Source organism: Falco peregrinus, chromosome Z (assembly GCF_023634155.1).
Source record: "Falco peregrinus isolate bFalPer1 chromosome Z, bFalPer1.pri, whole genome shotgun sequence".
NCBI classification, from domain to species: Eukaryota; Metazoa; Chordata; class Aves; order Falconiformes; family Falconidae; genus Falco; species Falco peregrinus.
Genome location: NC_073739.1, coordinates 65,352,192 through 65,374,799, shown reverse-complemented (window position 1 = coordinate 65,374,799; position 22,608 = coordinate 65,352,192). Strand labels below are relative to the sequence as shown.

The 22,608-nt window shown below is 41.0% G+C and overlaps 1 protein-coding gene across 2 annotated transcripts in view; it reads left to right on the top strand.

Moving 5' to 3' along the window:
* The first annotated feature begins 11,688 nt into the window (after positions 1-11,688).
* GPBP1 (GC-rich promoter binding protein 1) overlaps positions 11,689-22,608 on the top strand; it is a 35,020-nt gene continuing 24,100 nt past the window's right edge. Inside the window, exons 1-3 of one of the 2 annotated variants that reach the window (XM_055791029.1) lie at positions 11,689-11,800; positions 12,640-13,725; positions 14,518-14,585. The gene's annotated coding sequence lies outside the window, so the exon portion shown is untranslated. Of the gene's footprint in view, positions 11,801-11,926; positions 13,726-14,517; positions 14,586-22,608 lie in introns of those variants that run through there. The other variant, XM_005241981.4, reaches the window with a different exon arrangement.

The following is a 22,608-nucleotide window of genomic DNA, read 5'->3' as shown; positions in this document are numbered from 1 at the left end:
GAGGAAGGGGGGACATTCGGAGTCATGGCATTTGTCTTCCCAAGTAACCATTACATGTGACGGAGCCCTGCTTTCCCGGGGATGGCTGAACACTTGCCTGCCCATGGGAAGCAGTGAATTAATTCTTGCTTTGCTTTGCTTGCATGTGCAGCTTTGGCTTTCCCTATTCAACTGTCTTTATCTCAACTCACGAGTTTTCTAACTTTTACTCTTCCAGTCCTCTCCCCATGTCACTGCGGGGGGAGTGGGTGACCGGCTGCGTGGTACTTAGCCACCAGCCGGGGCTAAACCATGACAGACAGTGTAAAGATCCCAAGCTGGTTCAAGTACTTAAGCAGGGGAGCTCTATACTGTGTATTCTGCTGGAACCTGTTGCTCTGAGGAACACAGTGAATTAACTTCTGTTACTTGCTGCACTGCTGAATCTAGTCTAATCCCAATATATAAACTGTTAGTGTTTATACAAACACAGCAACCTAACATGTAGGCATACCTGCTGTTGATGTACATAGGGTAAGAGACCGACAACATAAAAATCCCAGGGCTTTGCAGGAATGCATTTTTTAGGAAAGTTCTCACAGTCACAAGCAGCTCCAGCAGTACCTCATCCTGTGAACCCTTGAGCAGTCTTTGCCTTTTTCCAAAGCTGTAGAAACGCATCAGGGAGTTATTTGGTAAAAATGATCAGCAACAGAAAAATAGGCTATGTCAGACCACGCTGCATGTCATCAAGAAGGAAGATTTAATTATTTCTATCTTTGACTTGTCTGGAATGCCATTCTAACCCAATAATGCTCCTTAGCCTTTTTTTAGTTTCATTCCCTCCCTGGACATGCAAAATGCAGTTCCTATTCTTGTTCCCTTGAGGCCTCAGCTCAGGTAAGGCAAAACAGCTTCTCATGGACACAGAATATGTAACATACACAGGCCTGTTTATGTTATCAACAAAATCGCACAGAAAGTGCAGCAAGAAGAATCCCCACTTCAGGGAAGTACATATTTGCTACTTTTACAGACTTTCCTAATAGGAATTCTCCCCAGGTTGGATGCAAGAAGCTCTTTCCTAAATTCTGAAGTAGTTTACTTCACAGTCTTTCAACTGCTTCACATGATAAAGTTTTCCAGTTGTCTGCAATTTTACAGAAAAATATTCTGTTGTTCATTTGCCATTTAAAATCTTTTATCAGATTTAGAACTGAGGTTTTTAAAGAACAATTCAAGCCACTTTGATAAAATAGTGTGTACTCAGCTCTACCACAGCAGGTCATGAAGTGTATTCCAAAGTTGTCATGTAAGCTGCAGCAAGAATTCTGGAAAAACTAGTGCTCAGAGTTGTGGACAGGGGGCTGCTAGATAGGGATTGAAAAAAAAAAAAAAAAAAAAAAGGTAAAACTTACTGGGTTCTAAAGCGTAACAGTGGAAAACCCAAGCATTTTCTTTACCTGTCTTTCCCTGAGATTCAGTTTTGCACTTGGAAATTGCAGCTATACAGAAAAGCTTACAAATATTTGCAGATTCCAATACCTACAGAAAAAAAAGTGAAAATCTGAATCCCAAAAGTTAGAAATGGGCTGCTATGATTCTGTACCTGAGTAGGGACTGGATTTTATAGCAGTATCTGTAGTGAAATTGTGTTCTGTGCTGTTACAATGTGTTTTACCTCCGAGAAGCTTTCCCTGAGTACAGATGAAAATGAAGAGTAAGGGTGGTGAAGTTACTGGAGTAAGCTTGTTTGAAGGGGGTGGAAACGAACAAGGATGTAATTGCACCATATCTTTCTCAATTAGCATTTTTCTCCAGAAACAGGGGTGGGAGCATGGTTTGGTCTTAAAGTGTAGCTTGGAAACCAAACTACCTTGTGCTTTTGTGGAGTCTGGTATGGTGTTGGTATGGAGCTTCCACCAGAGCCAGTGCTTTCACGGGTGTGCTTCTGCTCTCTGCCTCATCTCCCTGAGCAGAAAGGCAATATGAGGTTGCTCTTTCCGTTCTACAGGAACTCAGAATTAGAGATGGCTAACAAAATATGTATATGCATATATATGGTGAATAAAACAGCTACATCAATGCAAATGCTTTTTTCCACAGCTGCTGGCCATACAAGACCATGTGGAGTTATGCATTTCAAGGTATCTTTTTCTCCTGAATTGGAATCAAGGAAATGGGACAATACTTTGCCTAAACTGTTCTTTGTAATGCAGGAAGATACATTTTGTGTTCATATTTGTGACTATTATTTTATCGTCCAAGTTAATCTCAGATTGAAAAAAAACTATTTTTTCATTGTTTTGCTCAATTGATTGGACCAGAAAAAAAAAACCTGAAAGAATTAAAATAAATTAGAAGAGAAGAATCCAGACTTTTTTTAAAAAAACAAACCAAATAATGCAATGAAGCTAAACAGTTACAGATGAGGAGTTGTAGGATGAAGAATCCAGAAGCTCTAGAAGGAAATCTCGTGATCTCTAGTATTTTTTTCTCCCTTACCCTTGAAGAATGATAAATTTAAGTATTCTTTCCTCAGTCTTAGGTGTATGCTGTCATGGATACATCCAACAGATACACAGCAATCAGAGAATACCAGAGCCATGTTTGAAGGCTTGGTCTGTGTCTGTGTGGTGTGAGTGTTGTGATACTTTTTCACTTTGGTCCGTACTTCTGCAGCAAACCTGCTGCTCAAAGTCCTAGAGTAATGGCATCAAATAGCGCTTTCTGTAGGCATAATGACAAAAGGTAAAGCCTGCTTGTTCAGGAAATGGAGCTGGTCTTAGATCCTTTGGCTGTATCTCTACTAATAAATGAAATACGCTCAGGCATGTTTCCTGGACATTAAAACCACCAAAAAAAAAAAAAAAAAAAGCACAGAACTGCCTGCATCTCTGTTAGCAAACCCTTTGTTTCCTTTAGAGACTGCCTGTTGCAGATAGGTCATTGAACATCACAACTCCTGAAGGGTACTGAGGAGGCAGGCTGGTGGAGCAGAGCATGAAGCATCCTAATGGTTTGATGTTATGGATGACCATGTGCCAGAGCTATTTAATTTACTGGAAAAGATAAAATGGTAAAAATACAAGTCACCATCTCCCACAAATCTATGTTCTTTTGGAGCCTGGAAGGAACCCCATCTGTGTATTAGGCACATCACTTGCTACTCCTAATTACATTGCTTACTGTGCAGATGCCATGGTTTTGAGGATCGTATTTGCAAATAGAGAATGGATACACAAAGTAAATTTTAAAATCCCCAAGTTCTGTCTGTCTCCCAGTACTTTAATTTGCATGAGTGCAAGTAACACAGCTTTCTGCAGTACTAACTGGACTTCTATATAATGTAAGGAAGTCTGAATTTTTTAAATAGTACTGTTCACTTACCTCTCATGCCAAATTTTCAAAAGGATTAGTTTCCCTTACCTCCTTCCCAAGCTTTTCGTATTCTGCTATTTTTATAAAAAAAGAAAGTTTAATTTATCTCTAAAGAACACGGATAAAAAGTTCTAGGTGGTTTATTTTTCATAGTAATAATAATTTAAATAAGAAAACCAGCTTATTTTTGGTGAAGCCTACCAACAGCCAGCAGATGTACAGCAAGATGTTTCATCCAGACTTACAGAAAGATACAGCACATGCATGTAACAATAGCACTGGTAATTTACGCAAGAGACGGTATAATGTGAGCATAACAGATATTTTAATTCAGGGAATTTTTTAGTGGTTTCTTTTGTGAATTTAATCCATTTCATTTGTATATAATCACAAATAGTTTTCAACAAAAGGTTAGTTATTGTAGCAGGAACTTGGGCAGCCTGATTCTCTTGGCCAATTCACCCCCTCAGTTTCCCCCTATCAGAAGCAGCAGCTGTTTAGTGAGCGCTTCCTTCTGACCATCATTAATTGGAATCACTGTTGTAGTTTCAGTTGATTGTCATTCGGTTTAAAGTACCAAGGGGGTTCTAGCTAGCCAGTATCTTGGTCAGTTTCCCTCTAGCCTCTTTTACACGTTGCATGCATAGCCTGTGTTGAGTTTATTCCTCTTTTTCAACTCTATAGTCTTCCCCATCTTTTCCAAGCATGTGTAATGCATCCTCACGCTTCCAAGGTGGCATCTCCCTGCCTGTTGCTTAGCAAGAACTCACCCCCGTGAAGCTCCTGCCCATGGCAGCTTCCCCAGGCATTTTAACAGAGGTGGTCCAAGGAGGGCTTGTTGCCAGGGTCCCACCTTAGGCTGCACCCTACAGCCCTCCTGTTTTTACCACTGAAGGGATGTGATAATCCTGGTGTGAAGGGGATGAGCCCCGTGCTCCCCTGAGGGCCCTGTTTTTCCAGAAAGGGCTTCTTGCTTAGAAAAGTTGGCTTTCTAATTGTATTCGTACTAAAATGTGGCTTCACTTGCAATATAACTGAAAACAACTGTTAGGCAGCTATTCATTGAAAAACAGATGACTGAGTACCTTCCCTGTATGCTTTACTGTTGGGCTAAGATGACTGTTGGAGTTTTTAATGAAACTGTAGGTGTGTGATTAAATTGTAAGCAATTAAGAGCATGACGAGGCACAATTTCTTCTAAGTATAGTGTTACACCTTGCTAATTTTCATTTTATAGCGTTGGCAGATGTGTCACCCTGTATGAAGGAAAAAATCATCATGCTTTTTGGTGTGTCTCAAAATATTTTTAAATACATACACAACAGCCATCATAATTTGAAAAATATTTAGAGGAAACCTGCTTTTACTTAGTAAAGAAATGCTATTAGCCATTTTGGCAAAGTTAGTATGGTGTAATAGGATATCATTGTGTTGGAAGGACTGAGAAGGAATGTTTCCTAAACAGGAAGCCCTGTACTTGTATTTTGAGGGTGTTTTACCTATTTCTTTTAAGCCAATTTATAATTGCAAGTTTACAGAAAGTATCATCTTTGTCTTTCAAAAAGTTCACAAAGATACACAATCATTTTTATTCTGCAGATGTGAAAACTAAGGCACAGAAAAGTTATAAAAATACTAAAACCTAATGCAGGATCTCTGGCAGAAATGAAGTGCAAAAGAAAACAATGCTGATTTGAAGCTATTGCATCATCTTCATAGATTAAAGTTTGTATTTCAGGGATGTCAAATTTAGAGTTATTTTTTACTTATTTACAAATACGAGGTGTTTCCAATAGCAACATATAAGAGTGCCATTATGTAAGAGTATAAGCATCACTTACGTTTCATGGGTGTCCAGTAGGAAGGAACTGTATCTCTAAGTTTGCAATTCTGAATGACCCCCCCCCCCCAAAAAAAAAAAAAAGCCTCTGAAATTTGTTTAGAGGGATCTGGAAAACAGTGTAACATAGCTCCAGGAGAGTCTGAGAAAATACTTAATTGCTTTTGACCCTATTCACAGCCTTTCATGCCAATAACGTCCTTGGGTTGCCTTTTATTTTTGGTGTCAATGTTTCAGATGACAGAACCGCACAATAGATAGTAGAAACCTCTGCTGCCTGTTTTTGTCCATGAAGGGAAAAACTGAGAAAGACGATCAGCTGTGGAAGAGGTCTGTTTCCCTCTTTAACCTTTTGCATTTAACCTTCTTAGAATACTAAAGCTTTGCTGGAGAATTTCAGTCTGGTTTAAAGAAGAAACCTTCTAGTCAGAAAGCAGGTTTTAGTCTTTCTTGAAAATACTTGTAAGTGAATCTTTTTGGTCATATGTGATGCATTTTTTTAGTTTTCTTTCAAAGGCTGATTGGTAGTAAAGGTAAGGAACTGCAACGACTGAGCCCACCTTGTCAACCTTGATAGTAGTTCTTTTTGGGGATCATGCCACAAATCTCAGGAGATCTTTAAACTGTGAGTTATATTCCATGGTGTTTACTACATATGGAAAAAATCTAGGCTTCTAATGGTTCTAGAAGCCTCTAAGAAGTGGTATAAGTTTGTGTCTTTTGTTTTAGGAGGGTGGTGGTGTAGTGTGGGATAGGGAGAGATTATTCTCTTACTTAGATCAGTTAATACAGCTGGGAAGATGCTGACAGACTTTTCTACATGCAATTCCTTCATCAGGTCTGTCTGTGTAGAGAAACAACACATTTCTTGGGCCGGTTTCCTAAGGAAAGCCTCTGCAGTAACTAGACATACTTTTAAAATGCATGGTAATATGAACATTGACAGTAGGCAAAAGTTGAAGAAGAGCCTTACAAAAACGATTTTCTTCACTTTACTTGGATGTGAAAAGGTTCTAGATTAATCTAATAATTAGAAAACGGGGGAATAAAGTGTCAAGTTGGTATTAATACATTTTTTTTAAAGAAAAAAAGATAAAGGAAATAGATTTTGCTATGAAATGAACCTGCATTAAAATGAGATCTGCTCATATTTAAGTATGTGCAAGACCCTATCATCATGTTGGTTATCTGGTCTCCTTATTTCAAAATTAACATGCTCTAAGTTCACAAATTAACTAGGTTCATTTTAGGGAAAATACAGGAATTTCATTTTATAGAGAAAAGGGTAGGGTAAAGACAAACATCTTATTAAAAATTATTTACCTGGTATTGTATGTTCACTTCGTAATTCCTACAACCTATTCCTTTTCACCTAAACTGTTTCTTATAATTAACAGTTATTGAGTTCTTTATGAAATTTAGAATGGCGGGTATTCACTTGCTGTTATTTCACTTTCCTGGGTGGAACAGGGCAGAAGTTGAGCACATTTAGGATTTCCTTAAGTGTTATTTTAGGGAAGGTGTGTAGCATGACTTTATCCTTCCATAGAATAAATATCACATAGACAGCATTCATGCAGGACCTATTTGAAGAACAGTTGCACCCTTTTAACATAAATTCATTAGCTGGATAACTTACCTGAAAGGAATACTACTTAATGGAGATTAATGGTCAAAGCAGTTTCAAATAACTGTTGGTTTAATACTGCCCAATGTTTCTGAAATACATTCTTTGAGATGGATGTTTCTATTGTTACATTAAAGGGGGAAAAGCTACTAGTCAGGCTATTTTCAGTTACAATGTAGGTGAAAAACTTGAAATAAAGAGGCTGCTCTTTGAAAAGCTTGGTTCTTAATAATCTTTTTTACCTCCAATTAGTATAAACAAAATAATAACTTTTGAGGTTTTATCCCAGTTTTTCACTAGGGTCACCAAGATAGTGATTCTTTCAGGTAGAAACAGTCATTGTCTTGAGAGACATAGAACGGTAAATTAATTTGGATAATAGAGGTCAAATTTATACTTATGTGTCATTCAAAATTAATACCTAGGTATTGCTGCAAAATACGAACTGTTACCTACAGCTTTATTGAAATCTCTGCCCAGAATGCTGCTCCTGCCGAAGTCAGTGGTAATTTTAATTTGAAAGTTCTTTGGAAAAGAATGCGTCAACAAGCAGTTATGTTTTAATTTTCAGATATGTTTAGTACTTGCTAATTGTATTAAAGTGCATTGGACACAGAGGTGCTCAGAACTCTTGAAAATGGAGTAACTAGAGGTGATATACCCTACGATGCAAATAATAATCGTCAATTCTTTAAGACAGTCGAATCCCATTGTCTTATTTCCACAGGTGTACACACTGAAATCCTGAAGCAGTTGGAACCAAGTCATCTTACCTTCCTTTCCTGAAATGGACAGTACATAGAAATAGAGAAGCCCAGATACTTTGTGCTAGTGTTCATCTTGTTACTGCAAGTGGTAATGACTAGGTATTGCTACGCACTTTTGTATAATGCTTCCAATCGTTAAATTTGCTACTTTAAATGTTTCATATTGTGAACGTGCAGTTGAAAGATATTTAAAACTTTGCAGTAAGGATGGTTCATTAGAACTGTGTTTGTGCTGAGGAATTCTCCCTGTGTTTGGGATCTGACTGTACAAATACTCCTCTGAGAAGAACATACAGTAGAATTGTTATTACTAATATTTGGCAGTGATTTTATTTCTAGTTTTTAAATATGGGGCTCACTGTATCAGAAGCTTTCTGGGTCAAATCTGTATTAATCAGGTTTGAAACCTGTTATATGAAAAGTTTGATTTTGGCCTTCTGCCTGATTCTTTGGTTCAGATGGATTGTATATTGGGTGCAGTGGGTTTTTAGTACAAGGTCAAGTGTTTTGTACCTCTTCATGGAGTGACACAAAAATGTGTAATAGTAAAGAATTAAGTATTTTTCCATAGTTTTCTTCAATATTTGCTTAATTAATCTGAGCGTGTAATATATTTGCGTAAGGTATCTTGTATTCTACTCCTAGAACAAATGAAATTCAGCACATTTCAAGAGCTTCCTGAAGTACTTCTTTAACTTCTGGTCTCGTACTTCATCCCATCATCCAGATTTGTGCAGTAAATAATTTAATTTTAAATTCATTATACATTTTTCATATTAAAATGAGTTCTAAGACTTCTATTTACATATGGATGGTTAGTATTTGGTGGGAGTTAAATGTTTCAGGTTTCATTTCTTATACCTCAGCATTCCCACACATTTTTGTTTCATTGTATGTTTTCAATGCTTTCACATACCGATGCATATGACAGTCCCTGAGTATGGAATAAGCTATCTTTCTTCAGTTACCTTGTCATCTGTAGTCTGATCTATACCAAACAGAACCTTAAATTACATATAATATTCAGAATACTAAATTTGGAATGCTAAATGTGATTTTCTTCTCTCTCCATCAAACTACCCAGTGGTACCTCAGTCATTCAAAACCAGTAATTCTTAGCTTGTTATTAAATCTCAAGTGCTGTCTAAATTTTGCATGAGTTACCTACCCTTTGCTTTTATCATGATTCATTGAAAAGAGTTCTAGCAACATGTGTGAGCATCTGTGGCAAAAATGTTGGCCTACTTTTCCAAGTTTGCTTAACAAAAGAGAGCTGTTCATATGCTTATATCTCCCCCACCTCCCACCCCTCACTTAATTTTCAGTGTAAATGTCATCATAACCTCCCACAGCAGTTTTCCAGAACAGACATGTTCTGCTCAGCCTGCCTAAGTTTCAGAAGCTGTTTCTGTTAAATATCAATCACTTCAATGCTCTTACCCTTTTCTGTGCTCTATATAGTTCTGAAGATTCAGGTACAGTTTGGGCTCAGAAGACCAAATGTTTTACCACCAAAAGATGTTAAAAATATTGCCTTATGAATTTGCCACAATGACAATCTTCTGTCTTTCCTCTTGTTCTTCATGACAACCAGTGACTGCGTTTATGCTAAGATTTCTTCACCACTAATGGAATACACATGGTTTTATCAGTGTGCTTTAATTATTCCCCTCACAAGCAAAACAACCTGAATTAGTAGAAGCATTGTTTTGCTGGTGTAAACTCTGTGTATATGAGGAAAACCAGCTGGTATAGTTAGGCTGTGCATGGCAGAAACCTCTTCACAAACCAAATCCACGTGCTAGCAGGCTTTCAAATTAATTCCTTTAAACTAATCCTTTTACGCTAAGAATGCCCTGTTAACTTTGCTGAAACTGCTTGAATGCTTGTGACATGTAAAGTGTGTTAAGAGAGGAGAGCTCGATTTGAATTCAGTGTGAAGTTTGCCAATGATCTTGGTAAGGTAAGGACATCATTTCAGCTGTTCATGGGGTCAAAGTCTTGGTTTTCATGAAGTGGAAATGGCATTATACATTCTTTAATGACACAATTAGAGTTATAAATCAAACCCATGCTCCATTACTACTTCAGTTTCCCCGATGGGTATCACAGCTTTTCCTGTGGTTATTGTCACCTGAAGGAGATAGAAGGATCTTGTATGAAATGACACAAACAGAAAGCTATTAGGAGTACTGATATGGATAAATCAATAATCTCATGTTTCTTATTGTGTCTCTCTTTTGATACCCACAGTATATAACGTGTTGCAAAGGCAGAAGATGCCTAGAATAGCTGTGCAGCATGGAGGGTTTCGCTGTAACTTGCTCAAATGAATCAAAAGGTCATTTCAGATCATTAATACAGCCTTAAGCGTATGTTGTCAAGGTGGCCTGAAGATGCTTTATTGACTCTATACACTTTGTTTTCATGTTGCTTTGGGCTCAAGTTTTATATTGTTTTCCTAGATAGTGCTACCCATCGTATTTTAGGATCATATTCATTGATTCAGGACTTGTATGAGGTCCCTTTGGTCAGAGCTTTCTTGGTATTACAGGTCTGAACTGTGCAGCACAGTGAGTCCTGAGATTTTTGGGTGACTTTTCCTGACTGAGCAGACTGTTAGCTTCTAGCTGCTCCTGCAGCATCTCTCTGATACCAGTTAAATTGATGTAGGTTATAAATTACTGTATTGAAAAAGGTTTTGGTAATGAAACTTGGGAGTGTGGGCAAGTTGTACTGTGGTCCAAGTGACCGTGTGTGGGCGCATCAGACTTGGCAGCGTGGCTGTGACTCCAGGCTTGGCAACAGGCTGTGAAAACAACCGCTGGGCAAGGGGCATGCACTGCCACCCTGCCTGGGAACCCTCACTTCTGCAGCACAGGTCGAGGTACGTAAAAAGGACAAGCCACTTCAAGGAAGAGTTAAGAGAAAGGAGGTTTCAGTGCAGCCAAGGTGGTCACCGGTACCTAGAAGAGCACCGTTGCTGCTAAAAATCAGAACTAGGGTTGACTGCTCAGAATTGAGCTGAAGGTAAATGTGACCATAGCAAAGCTTCTGCCAGTTTCTGAACTGCTCTTATGTATTATTTTTCTACCTCCTAATTCTCTCATTTGTTGATTTTTAGTAATTTTTCTAGTAATTGGTACTTTCTAGTAATTTTATCAGATGGTGAAAATGGATTATTTTGACAGCATATATACGCCTGCAAAATACATCTTCAAAATCCTGCTGTTGGTCAGGGCTTTGAGGCATTTTTTTGTAGGAAAAATGAGCATGTGATTTCAGTTCCTGCAACAACTTCAATCTCACAGGGGAAACTTAACACTGAAAGAAAATCCAAAATTGAAGGCAGGCTTTAAAAGAAACACTTGCCAGCACCCTTTCTGATGATGTTGGAACACACTTTTGTATAATTTTTTTTTCACCTAATGAATTGAGAAATAACGTGCCTCGCGTTGGAAATGCAATTTCAAAAATCACAGGACGTCAATTGGCACATTCAGCTCCCGGGCTGCAAAAATCCTCCCGTTCCTTTTGACAAGGAGCGCGCCACATGTCCGCCAAGCGTGCAGCGTGTTCATATATATATATATATGCACATACACGTAATGTGAAGCGCCTATCACCGCACCGATAAGGCTCCTTGGAGCCGCTCGTGACGGTACACCCGTGCCCGCGCACTGGGGCTGCTCCCGCCGGCGCAGCGCGGACGCGGGTGGCGGCGGGGGCTCCGCTGGGCACCTCCTGCACCCGCCGCGCCGCCACCCGCTGCCCGAGCGGGCTGTGCAGACCCAGGCCCCGCTCCGCCCGCCGCAGCCGACAGCGACCCGCGCCTCCGCTCCGCGTCACGGTGGCTGCGGGGCGCTGGCCGGGGCTGCTCTGCGGGCCAGGGTCGCGGTGCCGGTGGGGATGGCGCCGCGCGGGCCGCGCCGCTGCACGGTGAGTCACGGCTGCGCCGGGGACTCCCGCACGCGGGGCGGGGCGGGGGCGGGGCGCGGGGGGGATTCCCCCGCCGCTCCGCGCGGAACGTTCGGGACTGTTCCGTGACGTCACGGCAGGGGGGCGCCGCCGGGGGCGGGGTCGCACCGTCGGTGGCGGCAGGGAGGCCCCGCCCCAGGCGCCTTCGGGGTCGCGCGGCGCCTCTCGCGAGGCTTGCGCGCGCAGGCCGTTGAGGCTCGGAGTGGCGCCATTTTGAGAGCGAGGCGAGTTTGGGGAAAGTGTGTGTGTGTGTGTGCGCGCGCGCGCGCGCGCGCGGGAGGGGGGGGGAGGGGGGTTTGCCTGTGAGCGTGCGGCGCTCTCGCGCCCGTGGCTCCCACTGTTCGCGGGGGGGCGGCCGCCGCCGCTGGTCCCGGGGCGCCTCCCACCTCGCCGCCGGGGGCGGTCCGGGGCCGCCGCGGCAGGACGCGCGGGCGGCGGGGCCGGGGCGGGCGCTGGCGAGCAAGGCGCCGGGCCGACCCGCTCCCGCTGCCGCGCGGCCGGGCCCGCCCTCGGGGGGGCGGGGGAGCCGCCGCCGGGCTCACGGCAGGGCGGGCGGGGGCGGCGCAGCTCCCCGGGCAGGGGGGTCCGCACCTGGCGCGGCCTGGCGGAGCCCCCCTCCCGGTGCCGGCGGCGGCCGCCGGTCTGCCCGCCCCCTCGGCAGGCGGCCGGAGCCAAGGCTTCCCCGGGGGGCGCGGGGGGCTTTCCCGGCGCTCGCTCCGCGCCTCCTCCCGGTGTCCCCGGCCCCGCTCAGCGCCGCCCGCCGGGGTGCGCGCTGCAGAGCTGCCCGCCTTTCCCTGTAAAGCGAGAAATGCCGCTTCCCGTGCCCGTCCCCGCCTGCCCGCCCCGCGGGGTGCGCGGCAGCAGAGCGGCCCCGCCGGCGGCAGCCGCCCGGTGCACACGCCGCTGCGCTCCCCGCCGTGTGAGCCAGGGCTTGGCCGCGGCTCCGCGCCCGCCCCGGCTCCCTGGTGGCGGCTGCTTCTTCAGACCCAGGCTTCTGTGTTTGTCTATCGCCAGCGCAGGTTTCGGGAGGGAGAAGCTGATTGTCTGGTTCTCTTCACCGTAGGCAGTCTGGATTGCAGAGAGAGCCCTGGATCTTTGCAGCCTTCTGCTCCAGCTGCTAGGGAGGGAAAAAGCTGGAAACCGACCTGCAGCTGCTGCTTGTGGAAGGGGAGGCACACCCGACGCCATTCTGGGGTTGTTTGCCCAAGTGCTTCGTCCTGAAAAGACTCTGAAACAATCAGGCGGCATCTGAGAAGTGAATGGAAAGTTTGAAGTCGTGAGGGTTTTTTTCTTTCTAGCAGTACCAGGCTCCTCGCTCTTGGACGCTTTTGTCCACATGGCGTGGATACGTGCTAAATTTATCAAGTCCTGACTACTTCAGCTGCCAAAATAAAGTGCTTTCTCACTTTTAGATACTGTTTTTCTTCTAGGAATCATTCCATCTGAATTGCAGGCATAGCCAGCTTTGTTGTCTGGCTCCAGGTTAAATGCAGCCTGAGTCACAGTGTCGACATCGCTGAAAAGTTTCATGGCAGATATTTTCCCCCTTGTCTTATTTTTTAGATTTTCTGACATAGCTTTCTGCCATTTTGCAATGAGACCTAATTTCTAAATGAAGAATCTGATAGACGTTCGTTTATCATTTTTTATTTTATTTAGTTTTATATAATTTTAAATTTATATCATTTAGTTACTGTTTTTGTTGAAAAATGTTGTTGCCAATAAGCAGCATGGAGGTATCCAGATAGCTGTTGTTTACGGATGCCTCTGTTAGCTGAAGCAAGGGGGTGTTCCACAGTTCAGATGTGAAATTTGTTTTTTTGGCTTCATGGTTTGTGGTGTGACAACTGTATTTATTTCACCTGGATCTCCTGGACCTGATGCTGCTTATAGGGATACATACATGGAATAGCCAAGAGAAGAAGCTGTCAGAGGAAAAAAAAGCTTTTTAAGACAGAGAATTTTCAAATTTTGGAAATAGCCTTGTGGAATCTGTAAACAAGGATGGGTAGCTGATTTCTGTGAGGCCAAGTCTGTGTCAGACAGCTACGAATGTAGTATCAGCGAGAACTCAGGATACTCCCTCAAGGACAACAAACTGGAAAAATATAAGTCACACGGTATTGACACCTTGTGCAGTCCTCTTGGATTAGGTAAGTGGTGTAGTGTTAATAAATCAATTTACACTTGCATAAACATTTTATCAGTAAAATGGTTAAACAAGTAATGTTTACTGCCTACAGGTTGTTGGCTCTTTTGAGAATGTTGAAATAGGCTTTCAGAATCTAATTTTTACTTGCTGTTTTTAATAATTAATGGAATAATTCTTTAAGAATTTGAAGAATACATGTACAAGGAGAAGTGTATAGGTAGAAGTATGGGTTTTTTTTTGTGAGATTAAAAAATAGGTACATCTAGACTGAATCCGTAGGTAACTTAGGCTTCGTTAATCTCAACAGTGAGCTATTACACTTGAGCAGGTCTGCTGGATGGCTTGCACGTCTCAGTCTTTCCATTTGTATGATGCTTTTGCATCATGAAGGTACCAATAATGTAGGATTGTTGTTGTTGTTATTATAATTACTGTTATTATTTACTTCCTTCCACTATTCCTTGTTACTTATGGAAGCCAGATATTTTTTACCAAAAATTAATTCACTGCCCATGCAAACTAGCTTTTCAGTGTGTTAATATCGTAAGGTTGGATTCAGAGTAATTTCCTGTTCTGTAATGGCAGTGGGTGAATCTGGACTGCAAGTATAACATTACAAAAATCTTCCACCTTTTGGGAAGGATTCAAACCAAAACCCAGTGGTGAACTAACTGATTTTACATGTTATTTTTAGATGTGTTTCTGTCCCCTTCCTCTTGTAGTGATTAAATATCTCTGAAGATAGATATAATTTAAATGTTGAAATTCATATGTTTGCAATACTTTTTTGTAGGTTTGCATTTAGCTGTATTGCCACTGCCTCAAAGAAGATGAAGACGGACAGAACAACTTAATTCAAAAGTCAGTGGTAATTTTACTTTCATTCCCCCCGCCATCTCCTTGATTTTTTCATATCTTTACATAATTAAAGTATTACTGGGTAGACTTTAAACTGAGTGTCTGGTAAAGGTGACACATTTATCTTAGCCACCACCTTTTAAAAAAAATTTTCCAAGCTTCTGGAATACTGAACTATTAGTAGTAGTGATCTAACAAAAAAAAAAAAAAAGTACTGTTTTCTCTTAAGGGTAATGCAGAGATGTTTCAGAAGGTGGCCTGTTTTAAAGCCTTGTGGAAAAAGTAAAGTTAACCAGGTGAAACTATATAAAAATTGCTACTGTGTTCCTGCCCCCCCCCCGTAGCTTGGTATTTTGACAATAAATGAAAGACTTGTGTCTAAGAAAGTTATTTTCAGTTGTCAGGGTTACTGAAGTAATTCAGTTCTGTGTGTTGTCTTGCCAGCATCTAAAAGCTGATCTAACTTCAGTGTTTTGCTTTCTTTGGATGACCTTGCTGTTTTGTTATTTTAACTTCCATTTCAATTTTGTTGTTTTAAAAACATGGAAGCTGTGGAGCATGAGTAGCAGGCTGTTTTTGTGATCTCTTGTGGCTGTGGCTTGTGGCTCTCCTACATCAAGTCGCAGTGTGTCTTGGGGATTGAATGAACTGAGCCACATGTGAAGCAACCAAACCAACAGAGAAGAATGATCTTCCTCATTTCTTTAGTTGGCTTAATCTGTTTCATTTGAAAGCGTTTGGTAAATGGGAAGAGTTCAGGTGTGAGTGGCCATTTCGTTTGATTTTTGTCTATTTTGTGGTCATAAACAATAGTAATGCAAGTATTTGCTGCTTAACTTCATAGAAAAAGGATGTGACACTTTTTGCCAAGCTATTAACTTTCAGTGCTGTGAGATACTTGGACCTTATGATAAGAGGCTCTCACTGAAATCAAGAAACTGTATCCACCACTTGGCATTTCGGATTACATCTTTATCTGGACTGTTTCACTTTTGGATGCTTTGAAGAGTTTGCTTTTTATCTTCATTAAATTAACTCTGTCTTCTCTCTGTTGGCTGGTGGGGTTTGCTCTTGGGAAGTTTTTCTTATTTGTGTGCACGTGTATTTGACAAGGATCATTTAGGTGTGTTTCACAGCTGTGCCCTTGTAACCTAGGCAAAATCCATGCTTGGGTGAGGCCCATGGAGGAGAAAATGCCGAGCATGCTGGTCCACTTTAATTCCTTCTTTAGGTTTTCATTTGTATAGTGCTGACAGTCTGTTAAGTGGTTTGCAGACAACTATGAAGATAAGGTCCTTGCCCCCAAGAATTTACACTTTAAGCCTGGATGTAAGCATAGCTTTTCTACTGGAATAACTGTCAGCAGCTTGGCTCTTTTACTGATATGTTTATTCTGGTAGAATCCTAAAATGGGTACATTTGTTTTGAGAAATTCTCATGAATAATGTAGGCTGATCTGCTGTGTGAAAAAACTGTTGATGGAAGCCCTTAAGAGTAAGCAGAGTTTAAACTTGCAGCAAAGCTTAAGCGGAATTACATCTGTAAAATGATACAGGGAAATTGTGTAGATATTTAGCTTTGTTAGGTACTTCACAAATCAATGTACTTTATGGTCTTTTTTTCTTCTTCTGTTCTAATGAGATTCTTCTGTTTAAAACGAGTGGCTAAAACAGTGTGACAATGATAGTTCATCAGTAACTTCTGGGGAAGTTGTTCTTCTTTATTTTTTACCACTAGGAATTAATTCTGTCCTGCGAGGAGAACCATTTGCAGACCTTATTATAAATGAACTTGAATCAGACTTGGTATGCTTTTTGTTCTGCTTTTTATTATTGTGTATATTTGAGCAGTGGTATGACGCAGTAACTGATGATAATGCACTATGTGGTGCCATCAACTCTTCCACAACCATTTCCTTTCGTATTTTGGGTAATGTAAACACAGTCAGAGAAACAGCTGAAAAACACGAATGGTTTTTCTGCTTTATGTGCTCAGGATATGTCAAATCTGCTACCTCTTTCAACTACTTCTTCAGATCCTTGTGAGGATTCCAAAGTGCAGAATTCCTGGTGATTTTGTTAAATAACGTATGCTGAATGGGGTGGTGATGTTATTGCGCTAACACTTTAGCTTTTGCACTTTGAACCTTGCAAAGGGCAAGTGATTAGTGTTTGTCTACCTTTCCACTAATTGGTAATGCAAGTGTGTAGGGTTTCAAGCAGAAGGAACCTGGTTGTATTTTAGCTTCAAATATGAAGCTTCTCTGTATTACAGAACAGTGGTTTTTTTCATTTATGTTTTGATGCAGTGCAAGATGGAAAGTCTTATTTTCATAAAAGTGATGATTAAGTTATTCAAAGCTCTCATTAAACTTTGGCTGTTTCTAAATCATTTCCTAAAAGATGTTTAGGTTGTTGTGGCAGTATTTGATTCACAGAAGTGATGGAAAACCTGTTGCTTGTGAACCATAACTATATAGAAAAAAGGGACCCTTTTTTAAAGAGCAGTGTTTGGGATGTTTAAAACACTAGTGTGTCCCTGAAGTTTGCTGATGTTCTAGATCCTTATGCAAAACAAAGTGTTCTTCAGTTGATTCATCTTCACGTGAGCCTCAGGTTCCTTAAGCAGAAATGAAGGCGGGTTTTCCTTTTTCTGGTGTTTTTTTGCTAAGTCACTGTAAAGCTAGGTTTCAGGGCTATGGCTGTTTTAGAGAATGTGTTGGCTTTAATTAGCTAAAAAATGTACTGTTACAGTTCGACTTCATACACTTCTCATACCTAGGTATGTTGTAAAACTTTTAGAAGTGTTCAGATTTGGTAGAGGACCTGACCTCCCTGCTTCCTAAGTGTTCTGCAGGGAGCCTTAGTTATCATGCTTCTTTTTAAAAGATGAAGCAAGAAGGTTAGTTTAAAAAAGTCTATAGATATTTTCTATTATTCTTCCTTATTGTCCAGTGCTAGAATACTCATCAAAACAGTTCTATATGGAATGGTGGGAACAGGGAGACTAAAACCAGAGACTTGACTTACTCTGCAGTAGAACAGTTGGGAAAGAGGAGGCTTCAGCTGAATTGTTCAGAACTTGTTTAATCTACTGAACCAGTGCAAAGAAGACCTTTAAAGTTTCAGCTGTCTTTCCTTTTGCTGGAGCTGTGAGTCTTTGACAATACATTTTAGAGAACCTACAGAGAACTACCATACCGAAACTTAACCTTGTTAGTTGTAAGTTAAATGTCCATAAACAGTCTTTCTTCTACATTGAAGTGTAGCAGGGGTGGGGGTCAACATGCACACTTCTCTTCAAAGTGTTAAAAGGTCGTAGATATTTAAGCTTATTCTGTTCTTGTGGCTGTGCATTTAGATGGAGAGGAAAGAAAGGAAATAAATGATCTTTAGTTCAAATAGTTGTCATGCTTTTGCAGCAATTTGTGGTCAGCAGAAATGCTTCTATTTTCAACAACTCTGTAAAGCCTGTGTTAGGGTTTGAATATTTTTGTTCTATTAACATGCACATTTTGGATAGCAATGTAAATTGGAAATTAGCTTATTTTGCTTTGTTCAAACTAAATGAATCACAGAGCAAGGAAGATCTCTAAAAATCTGTGTCTTTAAAAGGAGAATGGAAAGGAGAATGAAAATTCAGATGTATAGTTTTAATCAAGTGTTACACATAGCAACTTCAAATTAGCACTACTGTAGTCAAGACATAGCAGGGAAGAATCTGTTACCACAAGATTCTTTTTTTTTTCAAAGAAAATATGTTTTGTGACAGAAGGAAAAACTTTTAAAGGAGTGGGTTATTTTAAAGGCTTGCTTAGTTTGAGAAAAATCGTGATTATGTCAGTTTACAAAGAAGAGAGACTGTTCAGTCTGATGGCTACAACCTGTGCATATAGGTTTTTTTCCTAATTCAAAGGAAAGCTTTGTAGGCTTTTTTATGGCTGATACTAAATAGGCAAAACAGATATTTGAGGTTGGTCCAAGATGGGAAAATGGATGGGTCAATTTGTTGTGTAGTTCAGTTATTCCAGAGTTGTTCTGTTTTAGGGAGAACTTTGCCTCCTCCTGCTGCTTCTTCAGGAAGTGAAACCTCTGACCGTGGTAAATAGCTTTTTCTTGTCCTCATGAAATGCAGTACAGTTGGCATTTGGCATATCTCTGAAACTAAACATTCAGTTTTAGTTCCCTCCTAGAAAATTGTGTGCCTCCTTTCCCTTCTTGTTAGTCACTCTTTTCTGTGATAGTCATGCAGACTTGCTTATTGGACCCCTCTGAAATTCATATATATGCTTTGTTTATCTTCCTGACTTAAAAAGGATTTGGTAGACTTGACTGTAGCTCATTACCAAGGAAGCAAAGCAGCAGCAGCAGCAAACCTGCGACACTGAATAATACCTAGTCTTTTATCTTTTATTTTTTCTACTGTGATAACAACACTAGTGTATATTTTAATTCTGATAACTTAAAACGTTCTCTCACCCTGTTTATAAATATTATACTGAAAATCAGATGGACAAAGTGAGGGTGGATTGTCAAAACAGTTCTAGCTGAGGTGTGGAGTTAAGGTTCTCACATGTAGTTCAAGGTGTGCTGTACTTATGTAGTAATTGTGAGACATTAGGTAACAGATCATAGGTATGTGCCACTTAGATATGCGTACATATAATTTTAGACTTTCCTGAGAACTGTGAATGTATGTATATCCATGCACTTTTAACATTTATTCTGTTCATGGGTGTGTCTATGCAAATCAGTAGCCTGAATTTCTAAACTGGTCTTCAGGGAGCATTTGAATTCATACCTCCCTTCTAACTTTGGAAATTCATGGCTTGAAGCTTCCTTCCCCCCGTGCGCCCCCACCCCACCCCCCCCCGCCCCATGTTAAGAACTTTGCTATTCCACTCGCAAGCCTCCAGTATTTCTAGCTCTTTGAGCTTATATTGCCTTTTATTTTGTCTTCTAGTGATCTCTGAAATACCTGTTGTCACAGAAACTGCTTCTTGTAAAATAATACAGATTGTCCACAGAGCATGAGAAGTATAGATGCTGAAAATGCAGATCTATTTTTCCTTGTCTCTAGCTTCTGATGAGATGGGTTTAGCTGTCCAAGGTTGTTTTTTTTTTCTTAATTTAGCATTATTTTAAATTTTTCTTTTCCCCTATATAATTTTGGTCAGCTCCATTTAAATTGGGTGTATTTATTAGTATGCTAAATCCATAAGATAGCCAAAAGCATACAGTCTTCTAATAAATTAAAGTTTTAGATTGAAGGTGGCTTGGCTATTTTACTTTTATACTAACCAGCCTTTTCCTTATTGTAGTGATGTCACCATTTTTATCTGTTTCTTAATGCTAGGACATTAAAAAGCAAAGCTGTTTTAATTTATTCTGGTAGTTCAGACAAATGGTGTTGCCAAATGTATCTTGCTAACAGTAATGAAACCTGTTCTTAAATATTGGAGACAACTTTCTGGACTAGGGAAATACTTTTGTTTTGTACAATTGAGGAGACCTCCCTGAAGTTACATCTCTTCAGTACCAGTGGGACTTGTTTCCTCTGTCACCTAAATACTGGTTAGACAAGTTAAACAACATGCCCTTAAAACTGGGTGGGGAACGGTCTCTGATCTCATGTCCTTGTCATCTTAAAATTCTGCTGTGCCTTTTTTCTCCACTGTGGGTGGAGAAAGGATCAGGCTGGGGAACACTTAAGTAAGATAAATGTAAATCTGTGGGGCTTTACAGGATGCTCCCATGAGTGCAGAGGGAGCCAGCTGGTGTCATTGCAAGGCCATTCCTTATTATCTTTGAGAAATCTTACAGTTACTGGGTTCTTGAGTACTAGAAGAGAGCAAACGTCAATGCTATCATCAGGAAGGGTAAGGAAGATCCAGGGAACTACAGGCTGCTCAGCCTCACTTCAGTCCATGGGAAGATGGTACAGTAACTAATCCTGGGAATGGTTTCCAGGTAAATGAAGGACGGGAAGGTGAGTGGGAACAGTCAGAATAGCTTTATGAAGGGAAAGTCATGCTTAACCAAGCTAATAGCCCTCTACAATGAAGTGACTAGCTTGGTAGATGAATAGAGTGTCATGGACGATGTTCATCTTGACTTCAGTAAAGCTTTTGACATTGTCTTCCATCACATCCTCGTAGAGAAGCTGACAAAATGTGTGAAGTGAATGATAAGGTGTATCAAACATCAGCTGAATAGCCAGGCCCAGCTTATCAGGGTTGTGATCAGTGACACAAAGGCCATTTGGAGGAAGCAGTTACTGTTGTACACTAGGGTTCAGCACTGGAGCCCATACTATTTAACATCTCCATTAAACACCTGGACAATGGGACAGAGTTCACTCTCAGCAAGTTTGTGGATGATAACTAGATGCTTGTGCTGCAACTCGGAGGTACCAGGACAGGCTGGAGAACTGGACAGAGGATCCTCATGAAGTTCAGTAGTGTGAAAGTGCGAAGTCCTGCCTCTGAGGAGGAGTAGCTGCGTATGCCAGTACGTGCTGTGGGCTGACTAGCTGGTAAGCAGCTCTGCAGAGAAGGGCCTAGGGGTCCTGTTGGACCACAAGCCAACTATGAGCCGGCAATACATCCTCATAACAAATAAGGCCAACGTCTCCCTGGGCTATGTCAGGAAGAGTGTTGCTAGCAGGTTGAGGGGAGCTCATCTTTCTCCTCTATTCAGCCCTGGTGAGGCCACATGTGGAGTGCTGTGTCCTGTTACAGGCTGCCTGCGGCAAGAAAAATAGGAACTTAGTGGAGTGAGTTCAGCAAAGATGCTTAAGGGACTGGAGCATCTTTCCTATGGGTAGAGGCTGATACTGGTTTTGATCTTCTAAGGAAGAATGAATTGTTCCTCAGTCTTTCAGAATACACTCTGGATGTTATATTTTATTTTTTAAGAAAGTGCATTCCAGATGTAAAGTTAATAGAACATCAAACTAATTTTTCTCATGTAAAATTGTGTGAAGGTAGAAATGATGAGGGAGACCATCTTCGTTAATGCTTTTGGTGGGAGGACAAACAGCCAGTATCCCCTCAGAAGGATGTTACCAAGTAGCAATGCTTTGTTACAAGGTGATGCTTAAAGTTCCATGACCTTGTCTGTGATACCTTGAAGAATTGTGTTGTTGAGGCATTCCTGCTATAATGTACAATTCGTGTGGACGTGGGAAAACAGAAGGTAGTTACCCGTTTTTCCACTTGATTCTTACGAGCTGCAAAATTGTTATAGTGTTTATGGTTAAGTGTAATAAAAATGTGATACTAAATGCATTTCCTCTAGTTACAGCTACTTAAACCAAATAATGAAAATAGTCTCAAAAAATCACAGCAGTTAAGTGCAAATGCATATTACTTTATATGCCATCGTCCTTTCGGGATTCTGCACTTTAATAATCAGGCTCATTTTTTTACTTATTTGACTGGTTTATAGAGAACAAAACATGGAACTAAAACTCAGAATGCTTTGATTACATCTGCTTGCTCTGCTGTCTGCCCTTGCGGTATCACAGAAGATAATTTCTTCTGCCCCCTATCTGCAGGCTCTCATATCCACTTCCGCAGCCAGTGCAGAGATTCCCTTGAGATGAATTCTCATGGGTGTCACTTTTTCCAACTCCTGAAGAGCATTATGCGCTTCCAGAGGTGCTGTATGGCTATTCTTAGTGTTGTAGTAGAAATTGCTGTAGTTACTTAGTGTAAATAGAGAAATTGGGGGGGGGGGGGGGGGGGGGGAGCGGTTTTTAATGCTGGAAAGATCTGATGAATGGAAGTGAAGCTAGAAGAAATTCTGGGATAAAGGATCACTTTCGTAAGGAAGCAGGAGTGATCAATTAAATTATTTTTTTTGTGTAACCAGTTTGAGACCTCAGTAGCTTTTGTTTTCTTGATATTTTTAAGGCCAGGATGAAGACATTTGTAGAGAAAATTACTGTTGTTCCACTATGTTAGCAGGAGCAGTGTAGGAGGCGTTGTATGAATTTCTGGTGTATGAAGGTCAGGTTAGATCCT